Source organism: Pseudophryne corroboree, chromosome 8 (assembly GCF_028390025.1).
Source record: "Pseudophryne corroboree isolate aPseCor3 chromosome 8, aPseCor3.hap2, whole genome shotgun sequence".
Classification (NCBI taxonomy): domain Eukaryota; kingdom Metazoa; phylum Chordata; class Amphibia; order Anura; family Myobatrachidae; genus Pseudophryne; species Pseudophryne corroboree.
Window position 1 is genome coordinate 348,873,646 of NC_086451.1, and position 12,295 is coordinate 348,885,940.

At 45.1% G+C, this 12,295-nt stretch overlaps 1 long non-coding RNA gene across 1 annotated transcript in view; it reads right to left on the reverse strand.

The window, feature by feature from the left end:
• The window catches only part of LOC134947789 (uncharacterized), a 118,111-nt gene extending 112,787 nt beyond the window's left edge, over positions 1–5,324 (reverse strand). The window contains exon 1 of the long non-coding RNA XR_010182778.1: positions 4,467–5,324. This is a non-coding gene — a long non-coding RNA (uncharacterized LOC134947789). The remainder of the gene's footprint in view (positions 1–4,466) is intronic.
• Positions 5,325–12,295: the final 6,971 nt, after the last annotated feature.

The following is a 12,295-nucleotide window of genomic DNA, read 5'->3' on the forward strand; positions in this document are numbered from 1 at the left end:
GAAAAAAGAAAAAGTATTAGCTTAGCTGACCCTAATGGCTAACTGTGATCTCTGTTCCTATATATGCCTGATGTATTACATACACTGCGCTGACTGTATGAGGCAGACAAATATGCAGCTTGTTATATACTAATTAAGCATCTTCCATGGACTGGTTGCACTCACTCTAAAATCAAGGATTTGGAAACCCCCCGTAAAAACCCTGCGATTGCCCCTGGCTGGGTATATGGCAATAAAAAAATACAGTGATTGGGGTTAGCTATAAGTCACCAAACATTATCAACTCTACTGAAATTCAATTGACAATGCAAATTCAAAGTCCAGAGAAACAATATCACATCCTTATTATCGACTTGAATTAGAGTTGGATATAAGGCCATATGCAGCATGTGAGATTTACTAGGGTATTCAATTATCCGCAAATTCGCGGCAATTTTTCGGCCGAAAATTTTTCGTGGCAATCGGGCGAAAATGCTCCGTTTTTCGACCTATTTAATTCCAAACGGGTTTCACGTGAAAATTCTTGCAGTGAAAAGTGCAGGTGAAAATGGGGAAATAAGCCTGTACCCCAAAAAATGCTAAACTAACATAGGAAAACAGAAGAGAAGTGTGTTAGAGATCACATTAGAGAGTTTTTGGGGACTTAAATTGTGTGAAATGGCTGTTATATGCATTTTTTTTTCAAAATGCAAAAAAATGATAGAAAGCAAGTTTTTTTTTAGCAAAATAAATGCTCTCATTAAATTTGGGGTACATGAAAATGGGTATAAGTATATATTTGGGTCATTTTAGGGTACTTTAAAAAAAAGTGGAAACAGACCGATTACTCCCATCTGCAAGCCTAAAAACACCTGTCCCACTGATAAAGCACCCCAATATACCTGTCCCATACCTTGAACCCCAATTTCCATCACTTTGTACTTTTTCACCCCAAAAATGACATGTCATTATTGGCCAATTAAAAATAATTAAAAACCTCAACGTGCCTAATTAGTCATTAAGGGGGGTGTCCCAGGAGTTCTGTACCATATCCAAACATTTTTACCTTAAAATAGTGACTTTTCCCAACTTTTCACCTGCTTCAGAGTAGGTGAAGTGAAATTAGTGAAAAAATGATCACCGATAAATTTTCCAGGAAAATTGAATAGGCTGTAATTGCGTTTCGCGGGAAAAGTCCGGTTTTCCACGCGAAAAGTCCGTTATCGCTGCTAATTGAATATACCCCTTAGGCTAGGGCCACACACATAGTGGCGGTGCCCGCTTGGCCGGAAGGAGACTGCACATGGGCGCCTATTCAGGTGCCCACAAACATGCTGCAGTCCCGCCGCCGCCGTATCCAACCACAGCATGCTGTGGTCGGTCCGGATTACAGGACGGCGGGATTTCAATGTGAACGCATACATTTCAATGTATGTGTTCACACAGTGTGGCTGTGCCGCACTGTGTTCTATTGAAATCACGTGTGTCACTGGCCGGATCCTGTTCTGCGGCATCCCGCAAGACAGGATCCGTGTGCACACAAAGCCCCCCTCCCGGCCAAGCAGGACCTGCTTGGCCGCCATGTGTGACCCTAGGCTTACCGTAATGCACAGGTTCACAATTTACACCCGTACACTGAATGAAGAATACCTGCTATCTGTGTCCTCTTGCGCCTGAAGAGCCTGGTCAGAGGTGTACTGTATTTTCAGTACAATAAGCATGTGGAGAGATCAACCTCACCCCTCAGGGATGTGTCTGTTTTTTGCCTACAATATACTGTATCTTTCATATGCAGTTTTTAGGTTTATGTGTCCCATAGGTCTGATACAAGCAGAGCTACAGTATAACTAGACATATTGGTGCCCTGTGCCAGAAAGAGCATTGGTGCGCTCTCTCCTCTAAAAGCAGCACTTACCCAGTCACTGATGCTGTCAGTGCTGGCCCTAGCCAATAGGCATAATGGCATAATGTGTATAATGGGCTCTACTGAGGTGTAGTGTATATAAGCGGCTGAACTGTGGTGTAATAAGTATAAGCAGCTCTACTATGGCATAATGTGTATAAGAGTCTCTACTGTGGTGTAATGTATATAAGCAGCTGAACTGTGGTGTAATGTGTATAAGTGGTGTAACGTGTATGGGGGGCTCTACTGTGGCGTAACATGTATACGGGGCTCTACTGGGTGGCTTAACATGTATAAGTGGTAACAATGTAGGGTGTATTGTGAATAACGAACCCAACTGCGAGGTGTAATATGAAATTTTACTATTCTGCGGCCATGCCCCTTCCCCATGAAGCCATTCCCATATATATTTTGCACGCACCTATGGTGCGCATTGTCCCTATTTTTAATATTGAGGGGGGCACCAAAGGAAACTGTTACCCTGAGCACTGCAAGGTCTAGAACCGGCCCTGTTATGTATGTATGTGTATGTATGAATACAGTATATATATATATATATATATATATATATATACTGTGTATATATATATATATATATATATATATATATATGTATAATGTGTGTGTGTGTGTGTGTATATATATATATATACATACGCACACACACCCTGTGGGGCGGAGCACAAAGGCAGCCTGCTGCAGTGCTGCCTGCTGCAATGTATAATAGTAGCTGTTCCCCCAGCAGAGATGGAACATACACATCAGCGACCACAGGTGGAGGCGGCCGGTTCTGCCCACAGGGCTTGTGCACTCTGTGCAGGCACATAGGCTGCACCACCCTAGTTACAGCTCTGTATGCAAGTGCTGGATGAACGTATAAACTAGATTTAACAGTGTCTGATAAGCATATTTATTAAGCAGTTTTTGTGAAAAACTGCTCCAAACCCTTTAATTACATTTTAAAAAATCAAATCGCACTTCCCATTCTTGTAATGGAAAATGTGATCTGGCTGCATTTACTAAAAATTATTTTTTTTAAATACCCTGTGATAATAAAACTATCTTCAGAAAGTATTATTCACAGGTTCCCATCCTTTTACTCCGCTCTGACAGAGCTGAGTCGGTAACCGGCGCCAGTGATCAGCTAACCACAGGCTGATCACCATTAAAAATATATATATATTTATATATTTTTTAATTTACTTACTGGCCCCCGGTGATCGGTATCCCAGTGCCCCCGGTCTGCTGTAAACCGGCAGACAGCAGAAGACAGGGATGCAAAGCTGTAAGCTGGAGGAGCGTGCTGGTGCACTGATCACAGGGTAAGTGTAAGGGGGTAGCCGACGGCGCATGCGCAGCAATACTCTGGATAATTTTTATGATAGATACCCCAAAAAGGCTGTGGCGTGCATTCGTAGGGGCAGAGCTTTCTTGCAAGCTCTGCCCTGCATGCGATAATTGTTACATTCCTGCAATATATTCAATCATCTCTATTATTAGGGCAACATTATCACATCAAATTTGCATCTGTAATGCGGATGGTGATAATAATAATAATTATAATAATAATAATAATAATTGTATTTATATAGTGCTTATCTCCCGTGGCACTCAGTCACTTTACATACAGTATGTTAAAAACATAGTATAAAGGCATTATATGTACAGCAATTTAATAAACATACAGAAATAATTGTACAGAAATAATTAAAACAACTAAAACCAGAGCACAATAAGAATAATGCAGGGTTGGTGCAGACATTCTGGGTAATAACTTCTACGGGTTATATACAGGGCCATAACAAGGGTGGTGCAGACAGTGTTTTGCCCACAGAGCATTTGTGCTGTGGGTGCACCGTCTGCATCGACCCCGTTTGGCCGCCATTGTATGTGCTGAGGGCTGCAGACATTACAGCAGGCAGTGCTGGGCAAGCAAAGTGGATACCCCCTCCCCACCTCATGTGGTTGTGAATTGGGACTTCAGGAGGGCATTGCCGCTGCTAGAGTCATGTAAGTGAACTGTTGCTTGTCGGGGACACAGACACACACATCCCAAGATAAGAAGGAGGTAGAGGCGCACACACACCACCACCTTGTGATGAGAAGGAAGAAAGAGGAATTAGGTAGAGGTGTAGGGGCTACCTGCCATATTTTGTATAAGGGGCTCTACTGTGGTGTAACATGTATACGGGGCTCTACCGTGGTGTAATGTGTATAAGGGGTACCACTGTGGTGTAACGTGTATAAGCAGCTCTACTGTGTGGTGTACTGTGACTTAAGGGTCACTACTGTGCAGTGTAATGTAAATTGGTACTATTCTGTAGCCACGCCCCTTCCCCATGAAACCACACCCCTATATTTTTGCCACAAGCCTGCTGTGTGCACTGTTCCTATTTTAAACATGGAGGGAGAGTGGGCAGCAATTCTCTTTCTGGCATGGGAAAAACAAGAACCTAGAGCAGCGATTGTATGATTACAGATTTCTGTTTGAATAATATTACAATTTATTCCTGATAAACTTGTACACTTTACAAAATATACATAAAAAGATAAAATGAAATGTTCTAATAAAAACAATTCTCACCCACTAGAGAAAATTGTGCACTGTGTCAGTCCATCATGTTAGCCTGTTCCTATAGTGCGTCTGGTATGATAGTCTCTTGAATATTTCCACAGTGGACCTTATGCATGACCACCTTGTGGTTTTTGTAGTACAGTTCCAATGGATTAATTGGTTTGAGGTGGATTGTGAGACTCGCTGTCCAAGGATGTTGCTCTTTACCCGATAGGTATTTGATGGCTGGCAGTCCATGCTTCTATTGCGGTCTTTTTACCGCAGTACTGTCATCTTTAGTGACAGTGTCACGATGAAGATTCGTGCCCAATGCACCTTTAGATAGATGTTCCCGGAGCTGGTTCAGGCTGAATCAATGGTGGATATTCTCTGGGTGAGATGGGGTCAATAACCAACGCGTTTCACTGCTCTATGTGGCAGCTTTTTCAAGGTCTCAGTTAATCCTATTAAAGGTCAAGATAAAAGTGGACCCATCTGTAGTTTTAAAAATTTAGCAGATATGTGCTTGCTGTTCTATAGGCTTAGACTGTATATAATATCTCCATTTGTGATAGAAATATCGGGTTTTACGTTGGCTCTCAGGAATATTTTCGTATCTATCAAAAAACATATATTTATCCATAAGAGATTCAACCTCAGATATAGTTGGGGCGTGTTTTTTTAATCTATGAATTCAGTATTACTTTCTTGGCAGTTGTAACCATAATAGTCAGTATGGGTATTAAACGTTTTTCAAGTATTGAAATGTTCCATTCCTCAAAGTTTGCAAACAATAGAGCTGCAGGGTTTAAGGAGACTTGTATCGAGAAGGAATTGTTCATATAATTTATGATTTTAAACCAAAACTTTTTGATATTGTTACGCACACCAGTGCTAACAGGAGTATACCGGTGTATGAACAGAGAGGGATGCGAGGCAAAACGAACTCACAGACAGTATAACACAACATACACAGGAGGTGATGGAATAACTAATAAACACAAAATGAACGGGGAAGCCCAAAGGCTCAGGAATTGGGTGTCTCCCTAGTGTCAGGAATGCTCAGATGGAATAGAGCGGACAATGAAGCGAGATGTAGTGATTTAACATGTGGAGCACCCAAAATGATGTTGCTAAGAGCAACAGGAAAAACCCCAAAGGGTTACCAACGGGTGTGGGAATAAACTCCTTGGTCAGAGATAGAAATATAGACACAAGGAGAGTATCCACAATCCTAACCCCCACTTGCAGGGCACAGGTTCAGCTTACTGCCACTAAACTGACACCTGGACGCCCTGCACAGTGAGGGAGGATTAAGCAAGCAGGTCTGAGAGTACAGCCGCAAACCTGCTGGGTTCACAGAATAGCAAAAGAACCCCAGCAGGTTAAACAACTGACTCCAGTCTTACTGCTAGGTCCGGATTGGCAGAATGAAGTACCGAATCCCAAGGCCTATTCGCAGTAAGCAACAAGTAAATACAAAGTCACACAGTACTAGCTAACTCTCTGGAACTGACTAACAAACAAAGATTCAGCAGCATTTGCCTAGCCTGAGAGGATGGTTTATATAGCAGGTGCTGTCCACGCCCCACTCAGACCTCACAGACTGTGAGCACAAAACCAGCGCCGGATTCCCTGCCGTGCACAGAGCCTGTAACCACTACACAGTAAAAACCCGGACCGGAGTATCAGCTGCGCTCAGGTTACTTCGCTAACATTTGCCTCCCGGTTGCCATGGCGACGTGGCAGTACAGAACAGGAGATCCTAACAGTACCCCCCCCTCTGATGAGGGGTCAAAGAACCCCTACCACCGGGTTTACCGGGGAACTGCGAGAAGAAAGAGCGTATCAGTCTGGGGGCATGAAGATCACAACTGCGCACCCACGACCGCTCCTCCGGGCCATACCCCTTCCAGTGCACCAAAAATGACAGCCGACCCCGAACCATCTTGGAGTCAAGAACCCTTTCAACCACAAACTCCCTCTGACGCCGTATCAGAAGAAGAGGAGAAGGTCTTCCACTGGAAGAAGGATTACTAACCGCCAGTTTTAAAAGGGAACAATGAAATGTTTTATTGATACCCAATGAACGGGGCAGATCTAACTGAAATGCCACCGGATTGATAACCCTGGTGATCTTATAAGGGCCGATGAACCGGGGGCCTAACTTATGAGATGGCTGTCTCAACTTTAAATTCTTGGTGGACAACCAGACGAAGTCTCCTAATTTAAAGCTGCAGGGTCTTCTCCGCTTATCAAAAACCCTTTTGGTCACTAATGACACAGACACAAGGGCTTTCTTAACTTTCCTCAAAATACCCCTAAGGGCCGAAACCACAGAGGAACCACCAGGCGTGGAATCCAGGGGGTCAAAAGAATTGGCCTTAGGATGATGCCCATACACACAAAGGAAGGGAGAGATCCCTGTAGCAGAGTGAGCCGCGTTGTTATAGGCAAACTCCGCCATGGACAGATGAGCAACCCAGTCAGTATGACACTTGGAGAAATAACACCTGAGGAACTGCTCCAAGGACTGGTTCACCCTCTCCGTCTGCCCATTAGACTGTGGATGGTAGCCTGACGACAAGCTCACAGAAATCTGGAGATCAGAACAAAATGCCCTCCAGAATTTGGCCACAAACTGGGATCCACGGTCAGAGACCACATCAAGTGGCAACCCGTGGAGGCGCACAACATGCTGCATAAATAACTCAGACAGGCGTCTGGCCGATGGCAACCCAACCAGTGTAACGAAATGCGCCATCTTCGAAAACCTGTCAACAACAACCCAAATGGCTGTCATCCCCGAGGATTTGGGCAAATCCACCACAAAATCCATGGAAATGTGGGTCCATGGCTTAGATGGAATAGAGAGTGGATGTAATGGGCCGACAGGAACCCCTCTAGGAGTTTTATTTCGGGCACAAACGTCACATGCCCGAACCCACTGATCCACATCCCTAGCCACCGAGGGCCACCACACCGCCCTAGACAGCAACTCCCGAGTTCTGGCAATACCCAGATGCCCTGCCGACCTCTTGGCATGGAATTCCAGGAACACTCGATGTCTTAACCTAGGAGGCACAAACAAGAGACCTACCGGAAGGTCTGGAGGAGCCTGCTCCTGTGCTCTAAGGACTAATGACAAGAGGTCCTGGGTAATGCCCACTTTAATACATGATGGGGACACAATGGGCAATGGCTCCTCGGTGGTCTCTTGGACTGGAGCAAAACTCTGCGAGAGCGCATCAGCCTTGATGTTTTTTGACCCAGGGCGATATGTTATCAAAAAATTAAAGCGAGCAAAAAACAAAGCCCATCGTGCTTGCCTGGCATTGAGCCGCTTCGCTGACTCTAAATATGCCAGATTCTTATGGTCGGTGAGAACTGAGACCACAAACTTAGCCCCATCAAGCCAGTGTCTCCACTCCCCGAGTGCATCCTTTATAGCCAACAATTCCCGGTTACCCACATCATAATTAATCTCGGCAGACGAAAATTTACGGGAAAAGTAAGCACAGGGATGAAGGCGATTATCAGACACCTCCATCTGAGAGAGCACTGCCCCAATACCTATCTCAGAGGCATCCACTTCTACCACAAAAGGACGCTCTGGATCTGGGTGTCGCAGCACCTTGGCCGAGACAAATGCCCTTTTGAGACGGGCAAAGGCCGCTTTGGCCTCACAAGACCAGTGAGCAACATCCGCCCCTTTCTTAGTGAGTGCCACCAAGGGGGCCACTATAGACGAAAATCCAGCGATGAACCGTCTATAAAAATTCGCAAAGCCCAGAAAAAGCTGAAGCGCCTTCAAACTAGTGGGCTGCACCCAATCCAGGACTGCCTGTACCTTAGAACCCTCCATTTGGAAACCTTCTGAGGAGATAATATACCCTAGAAATGCGATTTGCTGGACTTCAAATTCGCACTTCTCCAGCTTCGCCCCAAGCTGGTGGTCTCTGAGTTTCTGGAGGACTAAGTGTACATGCTTCCGATGTTCCTCCAGGGAATGGGAGAAGATTAGGATGTCATCTAGATAAACAACTAAAAATCTATCCAAATATTCCCTGAGCACATCGTTCATGAATTCCTGGAAGACTGCCGGGGCATTAGAGAGCCCAAAAGGCATCACCAAATATTCATAATGCCCTGAGTGGGTATTAAAGGCAGTCTTCCATTCATCCCCCTCTCTTATTCGGATTAGATTGTAAGCACCGCGTAAGTCAATCTTAGAAAAAATGGTGGCAGTACGTAGCTGGTCAAACAAAACCGAAATGAGAGGCAGTGGGTACGAGTTTTTAATCGTGATACGGTTCAATTCCCTGAAGTCGATGCAGGGTCGCAACGAACCGTCCTTTTTACCCATGAAGAAGAACCCCGACCCAACTGGGGGCTGTGAGGGTCTGATAAATCCCTTAGCCAAGTTCTCCTGAATGTACTCTGCCATAGCCTGAGTCTCAGGACGTGACAGGGAGTACAACCTGCTCTTGGGAAGCTTAGCATCCGGCAACAAATCAATGGCACAGTCATAGGGGCGATGGGGAGGTAGTACCTCCGCAACTTTTTTGGAGAACACATCCGCAAAATCTGCATAACATCCTGGCAATTCTGGCAAACTTAGCTGCGAGAGCCTGACTGGAAGGCTCAAGCAACTCCCGAAACAATCACTACCCCAACTAAGAATCTCCCCAGAGACCCAGTTAAATTGAGGGTTATGGGCCCTTAACCAGGGTAACCCCAAAACCAATGGGGCAAAAGAACAGACAGTCACATAGAAAGACAATTTTTCAGAGTGTGTGGCTCCAATAAACAAAGGAATTTGGCTGGTGCAGGAGGTAATTTTACCCTGGGACAATGGTTCCCCGTTTAACCCACAGATCTCAATCTCTGATGCCAAAGGTACTGAGCGAACAGAGTGTTCCAGGGCGAATTGACGGTCCATGAAAACCCCATCGGCCCCACTGTCAACAAAGGCCTCAGTCTTGACAGTCAGTTTGACCGAGGATCTCCAAAGTCACCGGAATGAGAAAAGTCCTTTTGGGAAAATCTGACTTCTGGCCTGACAGGATATTTCCCATCACCCTCAGGCCCTGAAGTTTTCCGGCTTTTCTGGGCATGATACTACGACATGACCTTTATTCCCACAGTACAAACACAAACCCTGCTGTCTCCTCCGCGGCTTCTCACGCGAGGAGAGGCGGGTAGCCCCAATCTGCATAGGCTCCTCGGAATATTCCTCAGAGTCTGAGGTTCCCTTGGGAAAAAAGGAAACTGCGGTCTCCCTTTCAAGCCTACACTCTCTCAGTCGTCTATCCACCCGGATGGATAACTGCATGAGCTGATCTAAGCTATCAGGCGAGGGATATTGTACCAGTTGGTCCTTTATCTGGTCAGAAAGGCCCCTTCGGTACTGGTTTCTCAGGGCTGGGTCATTCCACTGGGTATCATGAGCCAACCTCCGAAACTGCGTACTATAAACCTCAGCTGGCCGTCGCCCTTGCTTTAGGACCGTAATCTGAGCCTCAGGTGAAGCCATCTTGTCAGGGTCATCATACAAAATGCCCAGTGCCGTAAAAAAAGCATCAACACTTTTAAGCGACGGACAGTCAGGCTGCAACCCATATGCCCAGACCTGTGGGTCTCCTTGTAGCAAGGAAATCACCATGGCCACCCGCTGAATCTCCGACCCAGAAGACCCTAAGCCTGAAATATAGCTTACAGCTCTCCTTGAAACAAAAGAACTGCGAGCGATCTCCAGAAAAACGATCCGGGAGATTTACTTTCGGCTCCTTAACCCCTAAACTTGCCGCTGCTGCTGCGGGAGCTCCGCTAGCGGCCTGCGGGGTGTTCATTTTAATGGACATCTCATTAAATTGTCGAGTCAGGACCTGCACCTGATCGACCACCTGTTGCAAAGTATTTTGAGGGGTATGCTCCATATTCCCACAAAATTTCAACAGGAGTAGGGCTGTTGAATATGTTACGAACACCAGTGCTAACAGGAGTATACCGGTGTATGAACAGAGAGGGATGCGAGGCAAAACGAACTCACAGACAGTATAACACAACATACACAGGAGGTGATGGAATAACTAATAAACACAAAATGAACGGGGAAGCCCAAAGGCTCAGGAATTGGGTGTCTCCCTAGTGTCAGGAATGCTCAGATGGAATAGAGCGGACAATGAAGCGAGATGTAGTGATTTAACATGTGGAGCACCCAAAATTATGTTGCTAAGAGCAACAGGAAAAACCCCAAAGGGTTACCAACGGGTGTGGGAATAAACTCCTTGGTCAGAGATAGAAATATAGACACAAGGAGAGTATCCACAATCCTAACCCCCACTTGCAGGGCACAGGTTCAGCTTACTGCCACTAAACTGACACCTGGACGCCCTGCACAGTGAGGGAGGATTAAGCAAGCAGGTCTGAGAGTACAGCCGCAAATCTGCTGGGTTCACAGAATAGCAAAAGAACCCCAGCAGGTTAAACAACTGACTCCAGTCTTACTGCTAGGTCCGGATTGGCAGAATGAAGTACCGAATCCCAAGGCCTATTCGCAGTAAGCAACAAGTAAATACAAAGTCACACAGTACTAGCTAACTCTCTGGAACTGACTAACAAACAAAGATTCAGCAGCATTTGCCTAGCCTGAGAGGATGGTTTATATAGCAGGTGCTGTCCACGCCCCACTCAGACCTCACAGACTGTGAGCACAAAACCAGCGCCGTGCACAGAGCCTGTAACCACTACACAGTAAAAACCCGGACCGGAGTATCAGCTGCGCTCAGGTTACTTCGCTAACACTTGCCTCCCGGTTGCCATGGCGACGTGGCAGTACAGAACAGGAGATCCTAACAGATATATCCGCAGGTCCAAAGGCTATGGAGAAGAGTAGAAGAGTAGCGGGCGAGTATCCGCACTTTGGACACCTCCCCGATTCATCTGTTACAAAGTGACTTCTCTCACTCTGGAGAACATAAGCCCTATACAATGTTTTTATGTGGGCTTCTTGTACGATTGAGGACCTCAAGATAAGTAAAGTTGTGTCACAATATGTGAACAAAGTGTCCTCTTGTAACAAAGATGGGAAATCTTTACACCAATTATCTGTTTAAGATTTCCAAAGATTTTTTTGTCCATGTTTTTGACATCTCTACATAAACAGGTATGGGATTATATTTGTTCTGTTTAAATTTAATAAAAATCTTGTGAATTGGGTCTAAGAGCTTATCAGAGAGTGCCTGTCTGGGTAAGGATGTTGCGCAGTGCGTTAGTTGTAGATAGGGAAAGGAGCTGCTCATAGGTAAATTATGTTTCCTGTAAGGTTTTGAAAGAAAGGAGAGTACCTCCAGGGTCAGATACTTGAGATATGAGTTTTAAACCTTTTTGATGCATTTGGAGAAATGCAGAACTGTCCATGCCCGGAGTGAACATAGGATTACCTTGTATCGGTATCCATTCTGATTGTAAGGCGTTGCGCCCTAATCTAAGGTTAACCCAACTCCATGCCTCCTACATATCTCTAAAAAATATATTAGCAAGTATATTTTTAGGTATCATACGTTTGGGGGTATGTAACAAGGCTCCTGGAGAAAGGGGGGCTAAGAGTGAACTTTCCACATTGTAGTTAGAATAAGTATTAAGCTCCAATAGCCAATCCAAGGCATATCTAAATAGCCCGAGAGTAGTAGGTCAGGTCCGGCAAGCCTAATCCTCCCTCCTGTTTAGGTAATGTCAGTTTTTGATGGATATACAATGTTTTTTTGATTTCCATATACATTTAGTATATAACTTGATAACTAATTTAATATCGCTCGGAGACAATTTCAAAGGTAGCATCTGTATTATATATGTTA